The sequence below is a fragment of the Rhinolophus sinicus genome, chromosome 4, assembly GCF_057876585.1.
Source record: "Rhinolophus sinicus isolate RSI-liver-muscle chromosome 4, RSI-T2T, whole genome shotgun sequence".
Taxonomy (NCBI): Eukaryota; Metazoa; Chordata; class Mammalia; order Chiroptera; family Rhinolophidae; genus Rhinolophus; species Rhinolophus sinicus.
The window spans coordinates 104,234,600-104,251,950 of record NC_142504.1 but is presented as its reverse complement, the minus strand read 5'-3'; the positions used below and the strand labels follow the sequence as shown (position 1 = coordinate 104,251,950).

Genomic DNA, 17,351 nt, shown 5'->3' with positions numbered 1-17,351 from the left:
TTTTCACTTATTACCATACATCAGTAGTAACACTGAATCATAAAACAGTTAACTAAAAACAAAGTCACAGTCTAGTCATTATAAAAAGGAGAAACTTTGGAAAAATGCAAGAAAAATAGTACAACTAAAACTCATCTCCTTATGTAAGAGTACAACCTGCAGATAAGAGAAAGAGGAACTATCCAAAGTAAGCGTGAATATTGTAACTATAAATGCCACACTTTCCTAGAAGAGCCTTAGATCTCAAAAAATCTGAAAACAGAGTTCTGCAATAAATAAATAAATAGTTTTGCAAGTACAAGAATTTGCCAGAAAATGTAATATTTTCTCAAAAATGCATAATTTACAAAATTTGCACCACTGAACTTGACTTTGACTTCATTCTTCTTGAAACAGGTAAACTCTTTCAGAATCTCAAATAAATTCTCACTTTTTAAAATCTATAAAACAGTGCTGGCAAAGTCAGCAAAGCCCAACAAAGTGCTTTCATCCCTTTCAGAATCTGTACCAAGAACATCTAACTGCAACCTACTCTCTTACTGATGGGGACATCACAATGTATACCATCTTTCCTAAATTTTAAGTAACAAGTTTTGCACTTTTATCATTATAATTGTTTAATTATTTTAAAACAAAATTTGTTTATTATCTCTACAATTAATTTTAGGCATTTTTTTAAAGGTAAAATAAAAAAAAGGGATTTTACTTGCCCTCCCTAACAATACAATTGTTTTGTGTATACTAAACAACTATGTTATGAAAAAGAAACAAAATGTTGTTTTCAAATAATTCATGACTTTAAAGATATGTTAGATTAACTGTTAATACAAAACATCATCAATAAAAGCAATTCATTCTTGCCTCTCAAATCGCACGGGGTATCGGCGAAACTTCAATAAAACCGGTACTCGTCTGGATTTTACATTTTGAAGCATGATTGCTATTTTATTGAAAAGTATATAGGAGTAACACACTATTTTAAATTATAGTCTTTTTGAAACTAAGTTGCAACTTATCCTGATTCTTTATGAATAGACGAGGTTCTTATTGAAAATCAATTGGAAGGCAGGTAAAATTAGATAGCCATGGTTACCAGAATATCAATAAGAGATAGCAATATCCAATTCTAAGTCTTATTGCTAAAATAAAAAGAAAATAAAAGATACTAAAATAAAAGACATTTTCTTCAACCTAATGTTTGAAATGCAGAATATATTTTCAATACCCTTGTATATAATCTGAAATACACAATAATGAAAAAAACATTTTCATTATAATAATTATTTCCATCAAAATTATTAGCAAAGCTGGATTTTATTTTACATTTTTCATTTGAATGTCCTAAACACTAAAACAATTACACTAAAATGTAAGGATGTAATATAGGTAATCTAAATTTTATTATATTTAAAATATTTAATATAGATATTAAGTAAATGAAAAAATTTTCAAAAAATTGTAGTGACTGCTATACTGAATCTAAGAGTTGACTGTATAAAATTAAGATAAATAAAAGGGAGAGTTCATGATAAACATATTTAAATGTCATTTCAGATAGAATTAAACCAAAAGCCTTACAACATAACTATTACTTATAAACGATCTTCAAAACACATAACGTGGTGAACTTACACTCTTAAGTCACTAAATCAGAATCAGACCAAAATCTTCACATTAAAAAATAAAGAATACAGATCCAAGCTATATAAACCTAATAGCTGACAAAAGTAAAGTGCTTCTGAAAATTGTTTTGGCTTTACTCCTGAATTTTTCACTCATTAATGTATATTTATATGCAAATTATCTTCTACTCTCTATAAAACTGGATCTCCTTAGGCTTATATGGAAAAAGGCATAACTATAAAATTTTATAAAATACACTAACATATATTAATAATCCATCTCATTTACTCCTTAAGCATCAATTTAAAAACAGAAATGCACATATCTATAAGGTACAATCACTGAAATATTTTTGTGTAGAAATATTGAAGGAATCCAACACTGTAATTGTTAGTGTAATATAGTGGTTTTATTACACTCGAGGCTATTAAACATGAATTCCTTATCCTAATTAGTGTTCAAAATGGCTAGATTTAATTTTCATGAGACAAACCAATAGCATGATGGTGATTTTTCTTAAAATATTTTTCAAAACCCTTAAACAAAAACACCCTGCTCTTTCCTACAGTGACAAATACAGGAAATCAGTAGGTTCTTGAAATATGCTACCAACAGTCGTGTTCAGAAAGGAAAGGCCAATACCATATTAAAAAGAAAAAAAAATGAAACCACAGATAAGTAACAATTACAGCAAGCCCCACTGTATGGTAGGAGCTCAACAGTGGACGGCTGGACGGCTGCAGAAACTGAACTCCAGAGAGTTAACCTCGTGTGATAAAAGGCTTGACAAAGCGGTCATGACTGTGCTGCAATGCGAAGTTGGGGACTAATACACGAACAGGAGGCCCAATCGCTGTCTTTCACCAGGCGCAATTTACACATGGCTTTATCAATAGCCTTAGTGCTGAATACAGAACACACTCTATTTGGCTTTCAGTCAATTAAGCTTTAAGCTGTCAGCAAACAAGACTTTTAAGTTAATTTTGAATCACCACGAATCAAGTTGAAGGTTGTGAAAGGGCGGCTCACATGCCGGCATGAAAAAAGGCAGTTTAATTGCCTCTGAATAGCTATTATATGCTGCAATTGGCCTATTGAATCTTAGATGATCTATTTATTTATCAAAGTGCAACCATCAGAGATCAGTAAAAGAGAGAATAGTATGAATTGTACATTCACTATTTTTGCACAAGAAGTTGATGTGCTTGCAAAGGTGTAAATGATTCATATTTTTAAACCATATTATTTTAACGTAAAAATTTTGTGAAATGGAAAATTAGCAACACATAGTAGTCAGCATAAAAATACAGCAATTTTTTTCTAGCACGATAAAGATATATATCATGTTTAAAAAACACACCTGTTACCATAAAATATTTTCAGTTATTATTTGATATAGAATTGATGATTCAGACTGCAAATACACCTTTATAATTGTTCACATAATTGCTTATCAAATAAAGAGAGCCAGAAAAAGAACTGTAAAATTGAATTAAGTCAGAGATTTAAAAACAACTTAATTGAGAATTCCTTAGATTAACTGCATCCTTAATTGTGGGAAGGGAAAGAACACCAAACATAATCACTCTAATAAAGATTATTTTAACTAAGATTAAGGTTTTCTCAAGAAAATGGCATAAGCAAATTAAAAGAATTATTATATTCCTAATACTGCATTAACACGCATTTTTTAAAAAGACTGTGGTTGACTAAAATCCTAATCAGTGTTTTCCTGAAATTATTTTTTCAATCGCATGTACTCTGTTTATTATTACAGGGTTACTCATGAGTGCTGGATGCCCATATTGATTTTTTTATTAGAAGAGAGCACTGAAGCATTAGGTTAAGGCGGGGGTCGGGGGATGCTCAGATTTTATAAACAGATGTAAACATAGGTCAAATTTAGGGATGGTAAAACTGAACCATTTTGCTTTGGCTGTAATGAGCTACGGTTCTTTTTACATGTTAGCCCTTCAGTAGTAAATGCATTGAACCATGCACTCACAGTTAATTTACATAGGGAAATCATATGGAGATTAATGGTTATCAAGTATTAATGGTTTATAAGAATTTGGATAGAAGACGGGTTAATTTTAGTATTCCCTCGAGAACAGTCACATATTCTTGGAAGCCTGGACCCATTACTCTGTATTTCCAGTCAGCAGAGGTGGGCTTGGGAATCAGTTCTGACTACCATCATTCCAGGAACTACCACATGTCCAGGGGCTGAAATTCAATGAAAGAGTGTGGAAACGCTTTCTCTTTCTCTCTTCTCCCATCCATTATTATAAAAACCTTTTTTCTGCATTTCTGCTCACAAAATATCATTTACTGGTTACTCCATACAAAAATTGATGCTACTGTAACCATAAATATCGCACAACATTAAAGTAGAAAATGCCCACATGCATTCTAAGGAAACGGGGGAAGGAAATAGACTGGATTGAGAGCCAGACTTCCCAAGATAAAACAAAGTAGAAACCATGTGAAGAAGGGATATTCTTTTTCTTCATCATTATCAAGAGACATTAACAAAAGACTTGTGTTCAATGGTCCCAAATGTTCACTGTGCATCTCCTACTATACTTGCATATTTACACATTTCCATAGGACACAAAGTGTTTCAGACACATTCACATGACTCATACAAACATCCACTCATTCAGATTCAGAGTGGGAAGGGGACAACAGGGAACAAGACAGAGGTGTTCTCTGCCTTTCTGCAGCTTCCACTCAGGGAAAGGAGGCAAACACAGACAAGAAACTACAAATGACAAAATGTAGGACACTGCCATAGAAAATAAGGCAGAAAACAATCAACTTTAAACAGAGGGATGGGAGATATGGAAGGTGAAGCCCAGTGCTGGAATAAGCTGCACAAGTCTCACAGCTAGTAAGTGATAGAGCCAGGTGGAGAACCCAGGCAGAGAACCCAGGCGGCGAGCCCAGGCAGAGAACCCAGGATAAGAACCCAGGCAGAGAATCCAGGATGAGAACCCAGGCAGACTAAAGCCAAGGCTTTGAACTACTACCTTAAAGAAACAATAAAAAGCAGATACAATAAACCCTATCTTCATAGATTGCAGCTCTTACTAGGAAAGCAAAGATAAACAAATAATTGAAACCTGAGGAAGAAAGCAATACTTGTTACTAAGCAAGGGCGGGAACAGTAAGCAAGTCATGGATATTCGGAGGAAGCTGACCTCAGCTGGGAGAGAAGCACAGGTCTCTCAGAGGAGGTGCCATTTGAGATCGGTCCCCAAATCCACTTGGATTTGACAAGAAGAAATGGGGCTGCATCTAAAGAATAAGAAATATGGTGGAAGTAGAGGCCTATTTCAACTGTCATCCCATTCTTGCCTCCAACACCCCTTTACCCTGCTCTGTTTTCTCCTATGGTACCTACCACCTTCTAACATACTGTACAATATACCGTGTTTCCCCCAAAAATAAGACCTAGCCGGACCATCAGCTCTAAATGCGTCTTTTGGAGCAAACATTAAGACCGGTCTTATATTAATTTTTGCTCCAAAAGATGCATTAGAGCTGACGGTCCGGCTAGGTCTTATTTTTTGGAGAAACACAGTATTAATTTCTAATGTTTATTAAGCCAACCTCCTAGCCCTGCTAGACTGTAAGCTACATGAGGACGGGAATTGAGATTTCTGTCATTTTGTTTGAGAATATTGCTCAAGGATCCAGAACAGTGCCTGGCACATAGATGCTTACTAAATGTTTGTTGAATTACTGAATAAAGCACACAAGCAGAGCAGCTCCAGTCACACACAGGAAACAGGAACCAGTTTGCTTTGACCCAAGACAGAGACCCAGAAAGCAATAATTAGAAGCTAAACCCAGAATATGAAGTGGTTTTAGAATATAGGTCTTGAAAACCAGGCTAAGGGAAATAAATTATATTCCAGAAGCAATGAAAAGCCAGTGAAAATTTTTGAACCCCTGGCTATGATTAGGAATATCAATCTGGCAACTGTGCACTTAAGAGATCTGAGACCTAAGAGACAATAGATACGGAAAGCTATACACTAGGATAGTGGCAGTGAAATGGAAAAGAGGAGATATTACACAGCAATAAAAACTTTGTGTTGTGTCTCTGTGTTTAACAGAGCTAAGAGGTGCAAGAGGTGAAGAGTCAAAGAGAATTTTAAGGCTTCAAGTCTGGGTGAACCGTGCCATTAATAAAAATAAGTTCAGTTTAAACATAACTGAGTTTAGAGTATCTTAAAGATAGCCAGGTGAAGTGCAGTAAGCAGGAGGAAAACAAAAGCCTGGAGCTCAGACAGATGAGATGAGGTTGGAGGAAGCTGGAAGTTATTCCTGGTCAGGTGAGACATACAGCCTTACTTCACTTATGCAACTGGCTGAGCTTACCCAGGAAAAGGAGAGAGTGGTCTGAGCGGAGAACTCTGGGAAAAACCTAATTACTATGAAACTTTAGGAGACAGAAAAGAAGCCATGGAGGGGAAGTCCCCTTTCCTACCTTCTCCTTCCGACAAATCTTTACGCAGCCTTTCAAGTCGCAAGTGAAATGTCAGGTCTGTTAGCTGGATTGTCCTCTATGCTCCCGCACTGCTTAGTGCAAAGCCTCATAGACGTATTAAAAGGCTCTTTTGTGATTTGCCACTTTATACTCGTATGTCTTCTATCACATATCCCCAGAGAGTATTCTAGAGTGCCCCAGGGGCATGCTCACGCACACGCACACATACACACACACATACACACACACATACAGATGCATGTGAGTACATATGTATATACACGTGTCTGAGTACGTAATAACATTTGGGGCTGCGGTATGTATGTATTTTGTATGTATGTGTGTCTGAAGGTGTGCATAGTTTTCTGCTGTCAGTATGTTCCTGGTCCATTATGAGTTCCATGCTCTGAGAAAAATATTAAATAAAAAACCACTGCTATTTAGTGCTTTCCTTTCTTTCTAGTAGAAAAGAACCAAGAAGCCTTGTATCTCACCTCAAAGGAAGGTAATCACTGGAATATTTCGTAATGAACCCATAAGGGATTTTAGTAGGGAGGTAAGTGACATATTCTGCTGGGGCCCCTAGTGCTAGCTTACGCTGACAAAGACACAATTAGAAGGAATAAAAGCAGACTCTCCCTCATATTACAGAATTTTCTCCTTCTAGATTATAAAAAGAATGATATAAGGGGGAAGAAAGGTGGCCATAAGCAAAAATTTTAGAACAGCTGTGGTCTCAGCTAATAATCTCTATTCAAAAATTCATCAGGGAAGAGTAAAGCAAGACAATAAAGTGGAATTAAACTCTTGCTTCAAAGTATTTTGTTTTCTAAAAAAATTTTTTTTTAATTTTAGGAAGAACAGAAGGCTATTCGAGACTTTGTTATATGTCATAGGTAACAACAGGGTTTTATTAAATGTAGGATAATAGCCTAGAAATATAAACCAACAAATCTTCTACCTAAGTAAAATGTGGACTATTATTTAAATTAAAAAGGCTTTAGAAGTTAAAGGATCCTCACAAAAAATGGAAGTTGATTTCTTCAGTAGAATAAATACACACAAAGCACCAACTGCTATGAGTCAGGGCACACTGATCATTTCCATAGTCAGTCTTAGAAAGTTTAGAAAATTATTGGAAGGTGGAGGAGGTCTTGTCCACCACTCATCTAGTTTTCTTGACAAGATTTTCTCTAAGCTCCCCCCTGGCCTTTTCTTAGTGTTTCCCACGAGCAGTAGAATGACTTTTCTGATGGATGAGTCTAGGATACGGAATTTGTCGTAAGCAGCTCAGCCCCTTCCCCTCTCTTTGGGATATTATTTACTTGCAAAGAGTGGATATTCTCCTCCGCTCTCAGAGTTGTGAGTTTTACAGACTAAGGTGCACATAGGGAAAGGCAGAGGTTTTCTAACACAGCCTGTGATGAATAATTAATTTGACTGTAAAACGTATTATGGGAGAACAAAGGGCCAAGAATAACCAAAACGTTTCTGAAGAAGAAAAGGGAAGATGTGCCCTATTGGATATAAAGATTAATTATAAAGCTACAGTAATTAGAACAGCATGGTTTTGGTGAAGGGATAGATAAATTTACAAATAGAGTAAAATAAGGAGCCAAAACAGAGTCCAGATACATATACATACATATATCATGAAAAAAAGGTTTCTTTCATGAGTAAAAACAAAACTGAATTCTACTTTATACCATACACAAAACAAATCAACTACAGATAGATTGATAACTTACATTTCAGTAGCAAAAGTTTAAAACTTTTGGATGAAAATATAGATGATGCTATAGGGAAGAATAATTAAGTTCCTAAAAGCACTAGTCAAAAGGAAAGATGGGTAAATTATGTGAAAATTAAAAACTCCTTTTCACCAAAGACACCTTATAGAATTCAAAACATAAGATACAGACTGAGAAGATACCCGTCATGAATATAATTGATGAACTGTTAGTATTCTCAACATATCAGGAACTTCTACAATTAGAAGGACAAATGATCCAATAAAAAAAATGGGCAATATACTTGAACAGGTATTTCACAGAAAAGGAAACACACATGTGCAACTCATTAGTAAGCAAGAAAATGCAAATCGGAGGCACAATAAGATACCATTTTCTACACTATATGTCAACTCTAGGAGAGGATGCAGCTCAATAGAATCTGTTATACACCGTGCATAAGAATTTGACTCTATACTATAAAGCTGCATATCCTAAAACACAGCAATTCCAGTCCTACCACGTTTCCCTGCAAATAAGACCTAGCCGTCGGACAATCAGTCTTTCGGAGCAAAAATTAATACAAGACCCCGTATTATATTATATTATGTTATGTTATGTTATGTTATGTTATGTTATGTTATGTTATGTCATATATTATATTATATCTGGTCTTATATTATACAAGACCCAGTATGATATTATATTGTATTATATTATACCTGGTCTTATAGTAAAATAAGACCGGGTCATATTAAATTTTGCTCCAAAAGACCCATTAGAGTTGATTGTCCGGCTAGGTCTTATTTGTGGGGAAACATGGTAGGTATATATTGAAGAGAAAAATCATATGCATATGTATAGAAGACATGGGTAAGAATGTTCATAACCCTACTAAATAACAGTTAAAAAAAACACAAAACCCTGATAACTCAAATGTCCATTGACAGTAAAATGAATAAATAAATCATGCTTTTTTTTCTATTTACTATTAGTTAAGTAGTAAAAATGACTGAACTGTAGCTACATACAACATAAATGAATCTTTGTAATACACAGTATTACAAAAAATATAAGTTAAAAACAAGTACCAAATAAATGATTGTATACACTATCACAGATTTTTATAAAGTTTAAAACAAGTGAAACCAAGTGATATATTCTTTAGGCACTCCTATGTATGAAACAAAACAAATAAACAGAAAGCAAGGAAACAAGAAATACAAAATTCAAAAGAGTAGCTCCCTCTCAGAGCAGGCAGGAAGATGGAATAGGGAACAACACACATATCAATATAAACGATTGGCAATGTTCTAGTTCTTGGTTTACATGGTGTGGTAGGTTCAGGTGTGATATAGTAATTAAAATCAATTAAGTGATTAAATAAAATACATTTAAAATTAGTCAAATCAAACAGGTCCTTTAATTTAATGGATCAACGGTAAGAATAATGCTCATGATCTAAGGGTAAGTAGGGGATAAAGCATTAGGACACAAAATTGTGTATTCCCAATAATAACTTTAAAAATGCATAGAAAACACTGAAAGAAATTCTAACTATGTTAATAGTTATTGTGGTGAGGCAGTGGTATTCCATATTTCTTAACCTTTTCTTTTTTCTAAAACTTCTGCAAGGTAACACACACTACTTTGTCATGTTAAAAAGTATTTAAAACTTCATACACACAAAGGAAAATAATCTTTTAGGAAATTTTCATATTTTACCTGAGCTCTTCATTTCCCCATAAACCAATAACTAATGTCTACAAGTTTACTAATAATCCAATTAATTTAAATATATTTGCATATTTCTGGAGGGCAAACTAACTGTTTGACCATGGTAACTCGATGTTAGAACCTGCAAACATGTTAAATCTCAGTATAATTCAAAGCGTAGGAAATTTTTTTAAAATAAAATCATGCTGAAGTTCTTATTTAGTTAAAGCCATAAGTTCACCAGCAAAAGTATCTATTTTGTTTATTGTGAATGAATATCAATATCCACAGATACTCAGCAATTGAAATATTCTAATCTATATTTCCATATATGTGTATGTATATGGTTGTGTATTTTTCACATATGAACATTTATATTTGTAATATACATCAATGTGCCACCAGAATGGCTTAAAAGTTTAAGTTATTCTGGTAATATTAAAATGCTAACCTCTTGATATTTGAGTAAATATTAAAAAGTAGTAAATTTCTAAGATAGCAATTGTTATTTACTAAGAGGATGTACCCCAGATGCTTTCTTATAGGACACAATCAATGAATTGATGAATTATAAATAACTTCTAATTCAGGCTCTCGTGCCAGCTGAAGGTCCAACTGCCTAAAAAGACCCTACACATATTCCTGGGCCATTCCATAGTTACTTACGTGTACAGGACTATAGGTTATTATGAGAAGCTGTATCTGTTTCCCCACCATGGGTGGTAAGAAAGACAACTCTTTTTCAATAAGCATCACACCGCAGGCACCACACTAGGTATTTTACATCTACGAGGCAGCATGGAATAAAAGGAATAGTCCAAACTTTGGTGCTACAACACCAATTAGAATTCCAGCCTTTCTGTACATAAGCTCAGTGAACTTGAGTAACATACTAACCCTCTCTGAGCTTGAATTTCCTCATCTCTAACATGTGGATAACATACATCTGAGTAATATGCTAGGATTAAAGAGATGAGATAACCTTTCCGGCGGTGATGACCTCCCCATGAGAACATGCCTCTCGCTAAGAATCTCCTTCATCCCTCTCCAGAAAAGAAGAGGAAACACAAGAAGAAGCGCCTGGTGCAGAGCCCCAATTCCTACTTCATGGATGTGAAAGCCCAGGAGGCTATAAAATCATCACCGTGCTTAGCCATGCACAAACAGTAGCTTTGTGTGTTGGCTGTTCCATGGTCCTCTGTCAGCCGATAGGAGGAAAAGCAAGGCTTACAGAGGATGCTCCTTGAGAAGGAAGCAGCCCTGAGTCAAGACGAGGGAGGACCCATCCCAACAAACACATTTTGGATACGGCCTCCCCCCCGCCACCAAAAAACAAACACAAAAAACAGATGAGATAAAGCATCTAGTTATAATACTAGAGATAATAAGTAGTAACAATTATTATTTTATCATCAAATCAACTCCTATATTTGGAGTTATAAAAACACGTAACAAAATGTAACAAAATAACATGAAGATTATTGACAAAATCAATGTTCTATTTAAATCTTTAAAACTAATAAGTTGCATTTGTTTAAGTGTAGGTCAAGTTTTGTTTGCTTTTCCCCAAACCCAAAAAGCAACACTCTGGTTATAATTCCAAGCTCGTGTTGTTTTGTCAACAAAAGAAGAGTCTCGTAATGTACACATTACTGAGATACACAGTGCGTTTTTATTTCAGTCAGACACAATGCATTTTTATTCAGCAACTCAAAACATCAGAATGAGGACAAAATTCCTTTTCTGCCCTGTTCAGGAATGAACTAGGTTTCTCTGAAACCATTACATAGTAAGACTTCACGTTCATAATTCTGATAAAAGCAGAAACTAACTTCCAATCATGAAGTAATGACCAAGTTTCCTTTGACTGTTGAACTTGAGCCCAGTGAACTTATGCACATCTGGTAGTCCAGTCACGAAATCCAAATGTTGAGGTACCTCTCTGGCAACTCCTGGGAGGCAGAAATAGAAACCGCAGCCTTACAGAAAATGTTTCCCTGTGGAGCTAGGTGACTGGCCATAACCGGCACTAATACCACAGTCTACGCCTCTTCAACAGGCCCATAGCCAGAGCGCTGATTTTAAAAAGCTTTTTTCTTCTTTTATATCTTTCTTTCTTTTGTATCTCTTGATCGTTTGGGTTCACTCATTTTTTTCTACTGTTCTCCATTACTCTTTCATTTTAGAATTCTTCATCTCTCTGGAGCAACCCACCAATTCAATGTCACCAATGTCACCAGGGACTGTCTTTTCATGGTCTCTCCATGTCCCCCCCCTTGACCCTGTCTCAGGATAACCCCTTTCCTCTCTTGACTCCATGCCCTAGTAGAAATGATACACAGCTTCCTTCCTTGCCATCACGAATCCCTTTGGTCTTATAGTTCCATATGCTCACCCTATCATTTAAAAATACTCCACCTGGACAAACCCCTATCAGGTACATCTAATTTTTTGCCATGAATAATGTGTCAACTTCAAAAGCTAAATGGCTAACTGCCATAGCTTTCTGCTTTATACTGTTATTTTCTTCTCTAATAAGATTCTCAAGGGAGAAGAATCTAGACTGTTTTAATTTGACTAATGCAGAATTTATGTCAATATAATGACTAGGTATTATAAAGAAATAATGTTAATAATTTTAAATAAACACAATGTGGGTAAGAGTCATTATCAGTAAGAGATACAGAAGGATTAATTATAAAATAATAAGATATCTGGAGTTTGTTTTAAAATAATCCAGTGGAAGGGAGAATAGATGCATTAAGACTATGTGTTGACATTTGCTGAAGCCGGTAATCAGTAAATGGATGTTCATTATATAATTCTAATTTTCTGTGTGCTTGAAAATTTCCATAACAAAAATAATTTATGCTGAATTAAACTGGATCTTTTTGTATGTTTAGGTTTGTTAAATAACCACAGAGTTCGAACAAGGTGGGCAATGGTCAATGAGTTGAGGTTTTTATGTGAATAAATGTATGCCAATTGCCAATTATAGAGAAACTTTATAAACTTTAAAATAAGCATACCCACTGTCTTTGTTTGAAAGTAATGAATCTTGCTTTAAAATATTTCATATTTTATATATTTCCAGATTTTTCACTTAACCCTCGTATGTCACTATGAAATGACAAAAAAATTAAAGCTGATGAAATGAAATTTCAAACCATTACAGTGAGGTTTATGGTTAACATGTTATACATACTGAATATGCAAAACATTTAATATCACATTTGGCTTAAGTTCCTTAACATGGAGAATAAACATCACTTGGTTCTAATTCCAATTCATGAAAATGTGTGTGTCTGACTGTAAAACACAGCCCTGTGTCTCACCTGTTTCCAGTTTTGAGTACATGCACCCAAATAAATTAGTGCCAAATAATTGAATCAGTAACACTTTGTTTAAAAAGCTTTTTGCTGTGGGGACAATTTTGATGTCCACATGCTAGGTGTGCCCAGAGATCGAAATTAAATATAAAATATATAAACTCAGAAGTAGATACAAATTTAGTCATTAAAATTCTTGTATTCATACTCCATCAGCAGATGTCCAAAAATATCAAGGAAAAACTATGCTTAACTTCCTAATATCATTTAATCATTCAAAGGTGGTGGGTCCTGTTTGCTAGTACAACCAGTCTATACCCTGTTACCCCAAAAATAAAACCTAGCCGAACAATCAGTTCTAATGAGTCTTTTGGAGCAAAAATTAATGTAAGACCCAGTATTACATTATATTATATTAATTATATTATATTATATTATACCTGGTATTATATTATACTATATTACATTATATTATATTAGACCCGGTCTTATATTATAGTAAAATAAGACTGGGTCTTATATTAATTTTTGCTCCAAAAGAGACATTAGAGCTGATTGTCCGGCTAGGTCTTATTTTATGGGAAACACGGTACTGTTCAATAAACAGCAGAGAATCTGGACTTGACATTCCCCGAGCAGTTCATCCCTGCTTTAGATTAATATGCCTAAGAACTTAAATAAGGATCAAAGAACATGCTTTTGGGTATAAAGAAGTAAAAGGCAAGCAAAATAAAGCTACATTGATATAGAAACTTTATATACTGCGGTGCCAAAAAATGTATACACATGACTTGTATTCATCTTTTGTTACTGGTATATATTGAGTATTACAATTTTAATAGTTTTTTCCTTTCTTAAAATGTGTATACATTTTTTTGGCTGTCTCTCTCTCTCTCTCTCTCTCTCTCTCTGTGTGTGTGTGTGTGTGTGTGTGTGTGTGTGTGTGTATAAATGAATTCACCATAGACTCCCATGCTGAGGGCTAAGTGCCTTAAAATTAATTCATACGAGGTATGAGAAAATACGGTGAATGTTTATTTAAATTTTAAAAATTTAATACAGTAAAAGACACATTGCCATTAATCCCCCTGAAAATACTCCCCTTCACTTCAAACACACTTATCTCATCGTTCTTGCCACATTCTGAAGCAGTTCTGGAAGTCCTCTTCTGTGAGTGTCTTTATTTGCACTGCCGTGGCTGCCTCAATGTCCTGAATCAATTCAAAACGTTTTCCTTTCATGGCCATTTTGACTTTGGGAAACAGCCAGAAGTTGCATGGTGTCAGATCTGGTGAATAAGGTGGATGAGGACACACTGTAATGTTTTTTATTTGACAGAAACTGTTGTACCAGAAGGGATGTGTGACATTCAGTGCTGTCATGATGGAGGATGAAGTAAAGACACTCGGGAAAAAGGACTTCCAGAACTGCTTCAGAAAGTGGCATGAATGATGGGATAAGTGTGTTCGAAGTGAGGGGAAGTATTTTGAGGGGGATTAATGGCAATGTGTCTTTTACTGTAATAATTTTCTTAAAAGATTCACCATATTTTTCGATCAAACCTCATACAAACCCAGATTTTCTTTTGTACATCATCATCATCATCTAGTGTTTTTGAAATACCGATATTTTTATTTATAATGCTGGTTATTAAGATGCAAATTCTTAAATATCTCTCTCAGAATTTTGCCTGAAATGTTCTAGTTTATTTTACATTGATATATAGCCATATCTGTCATACAGTACCAGTATGTCAGCTCTTAATGTCTTTCTAGTCTTAAAACAAATCAAATTATTCACTCTAAAATGGTTAACTTTATGTTCTATGAATTTCATCTCAATAAAAAAATCAAAATCTTGCAATATCTAAACCTAATTCCCAAGCTATTTTTTCACTTATTTTTCCCATATGTTTTTTCTTAAGTCCAGAAGTAATCATTTGATTAAGTGGCATTTTTAATATACTAATCAAAATTAGAGGTTATAAAACTAAAATTTTACAATAGCAAATTGTTAAGTAGAATCAGCTTGTGACATTTTTACTCAAAATTGTTGGTGATTACAGCTGATGAGAAACATTAATAAATCCAATAACATTTTTCTACACAGCCATTTTGAAATGTCAGCCATTGCTAATCGATAGACTTTGTTTCTGACTGGTCACAATGGCTCACAAAATGACTAATTTTGAGATCCTTTTACAGGTCATACCCATAAAAAGCTTAATCCAAATACTAGTGTTTTATGTTCATACTTCTTCACTAAGCAAGGAGCCAATTATATTAATGGCAATAGCCACATTTGTTTTCAAACTGCAAAGATTAAAATGTGAACCTCTTTGAGATAGCACTACCAAATTAAACTGCATTTAACTTGCACTGACATCTGTCAGTCAAACATGTCAACTCATAAATCTGACAAAGGAGAAGTTGTTTATGCAAATTTGCTGTGTGACAGATGTTTATCAGTTATAGCTCTGAGAAGTCACCTTTGACTATGACACTTAGTGATTTTTTTGATAAACTCTGAAAAAGTCACAAAACATTAATATATAAATAAAAATTACAATCCTATTAGAATTCTAATAAGTCTAGGAAAATAGTATTCATTTATTCTAATTTGAAGTTAAATCTTGGTATAAAAATTACCATTGACAAGGGGCTAAACCATCTTCTTAGAAATTGTATTTGAAAGGCCTCTTTTAAAGAAATGAAAATTATTACAAAGCATAAATCACTGAAAACAAAATAATCCTTTCTGTTCATATTATCTTCTTTTACTTATAATTTTTGGGAAAACAATTAAGAGATACCAAAAAGAATTAATATACTCATATTTAGCATTTGAAGAGATTAAGTCTATTTCAGATTTCCAAAAAAAAAGTACATACTTATCTGGGGTTTTTTTATGCAATAGCTATTGCTGGATATGGTAGATGGTTTCTCAAGGAGTAATTAAACGCAAATTAAAAGCTGCTTTGATCTCTGTATGACTGTCTGGTGAGGGAATCACATCCTGAAACGTGTGCTGACAGGATCGGCCTTAACCCTCTGAAATGAGGCCCAGCAGGAGCCCAGTCCAGGGGCCAACTCCTGTGTCACTAGCATTGTCCCCAATGATGGCTTAGGGCTAGTTGGTTACGAGTGGCAGATGGTTTCATTTGTTCTACATTTTCGCCCTTCACCAAAATTTAGGTGAATCCTGGCCAGAGATGAGAGACAAGTACTGTTACTGCACCTGTTGCTTTTACTTCAAAAAGAACCAACTGCAGTTGGAAGAGAATAAGGAAAAAAATCTGTTAAATGTGGCTCTAGCTGGTCAATAAAACTATAAGTAGGCTATCTGACTACTTTGGATATGACTACACATATCTTTCTATTAGTCTTCATATTTTCTTTTCTTTCAAATTAAACTCATGAAGCTTTAAAAAATATACCTCATAGTTATAGAAATTATTCTCAAAAAGTATACAGTATATTTATATGTATGTAAGGTTCTTTACATATTTCATGAATCATATGAAGTCAACTGCAAATACCTAAATATCAAAAATAATCAAAATATTAATACCAGAAGAGATTTTTCTATCCCAAGCCAAGTTTTCTTAAAGTGATATTTTTAAATAATATAGTACATAAATAATCTTATACACACCTGATTTACTACACCTTTTGTTAAAACATAGTAACACAAGACCTGTTTTAAATTGAGCAAATCAAGCATTTACACATTCTCATAGACAGTCCATCAATAAATGTCATGACAATCACAATATACACAAAGTCAGAAACAGAAATATGTATATGTCTATGTGTATATATATGTAAAACACACGTATCTTCCTGATTTCCTGACACCCATGGGCAGATGGTTATATCTCTTCTATCACGACAGTCATCTAGTCAATAACCCTTGAGGTGACCCCTAAAAACCCTGAGGATAATTACTGCTGTTGTTTGCTAATTAAAAAATTATATATTTCCAATATCATGGCAACTCAATGCATTTCAAGAATGATTTAAAACCCTTGTAAATACTTGTAGGTTAGACTCAATACCACAAATTTAACAAATTTAAAACTCATTTTCTTAAACCTATACTGTGCATAAATGCAATGTATTTCTGATTTGAGCAAGGCATCTGAAGAAATCTCTTGTAGTAGTATGAACAAGATGGGGGAAATTTGAGTTGGGCGACACTGCAAAAGGATCCGTTTATACTGAGTTGAAAAACTGACCCTCCACAGTAAGTCAGGGCTGGTGCCCAGGTGGGGCAGCTCCCTAGCCACGTGCTGCAGGAGTCTCGTTGGTCCACAATTAACTAGTTAGCATATGACACATAGAAGGCTGTTCATCATATTCATGGAGGACATGAAGCTGAAGGAATAACTAATGCACTGGACAGAAGGAAGAATTCTAGTCTGAATGATAGGCTGAAGCCAACAAGACAGAAATC

General features: G+C 34.4%; 1 protein-coding gene and 1 pseudogene across 4 annotated transcripts in view; one reads left to right on the top strand and one right to left on the bottom strand.

Moving 5' to 3' along the window:
- Positions 1-17,351, bottom strand: part of WDR7 (WD repeat domain 7) — a 299,900-nt gene that overhangs the window by 147,087 nt on the left and 135,462 nt on the right. The gene's annotated exons all lie outside the window — the stretch shown is intronic.
- Positions 10,582-10,831, top strand: LOC109440821 (small ribosomal subunit protein eS27 pseudogene; annotated as a pseudogene).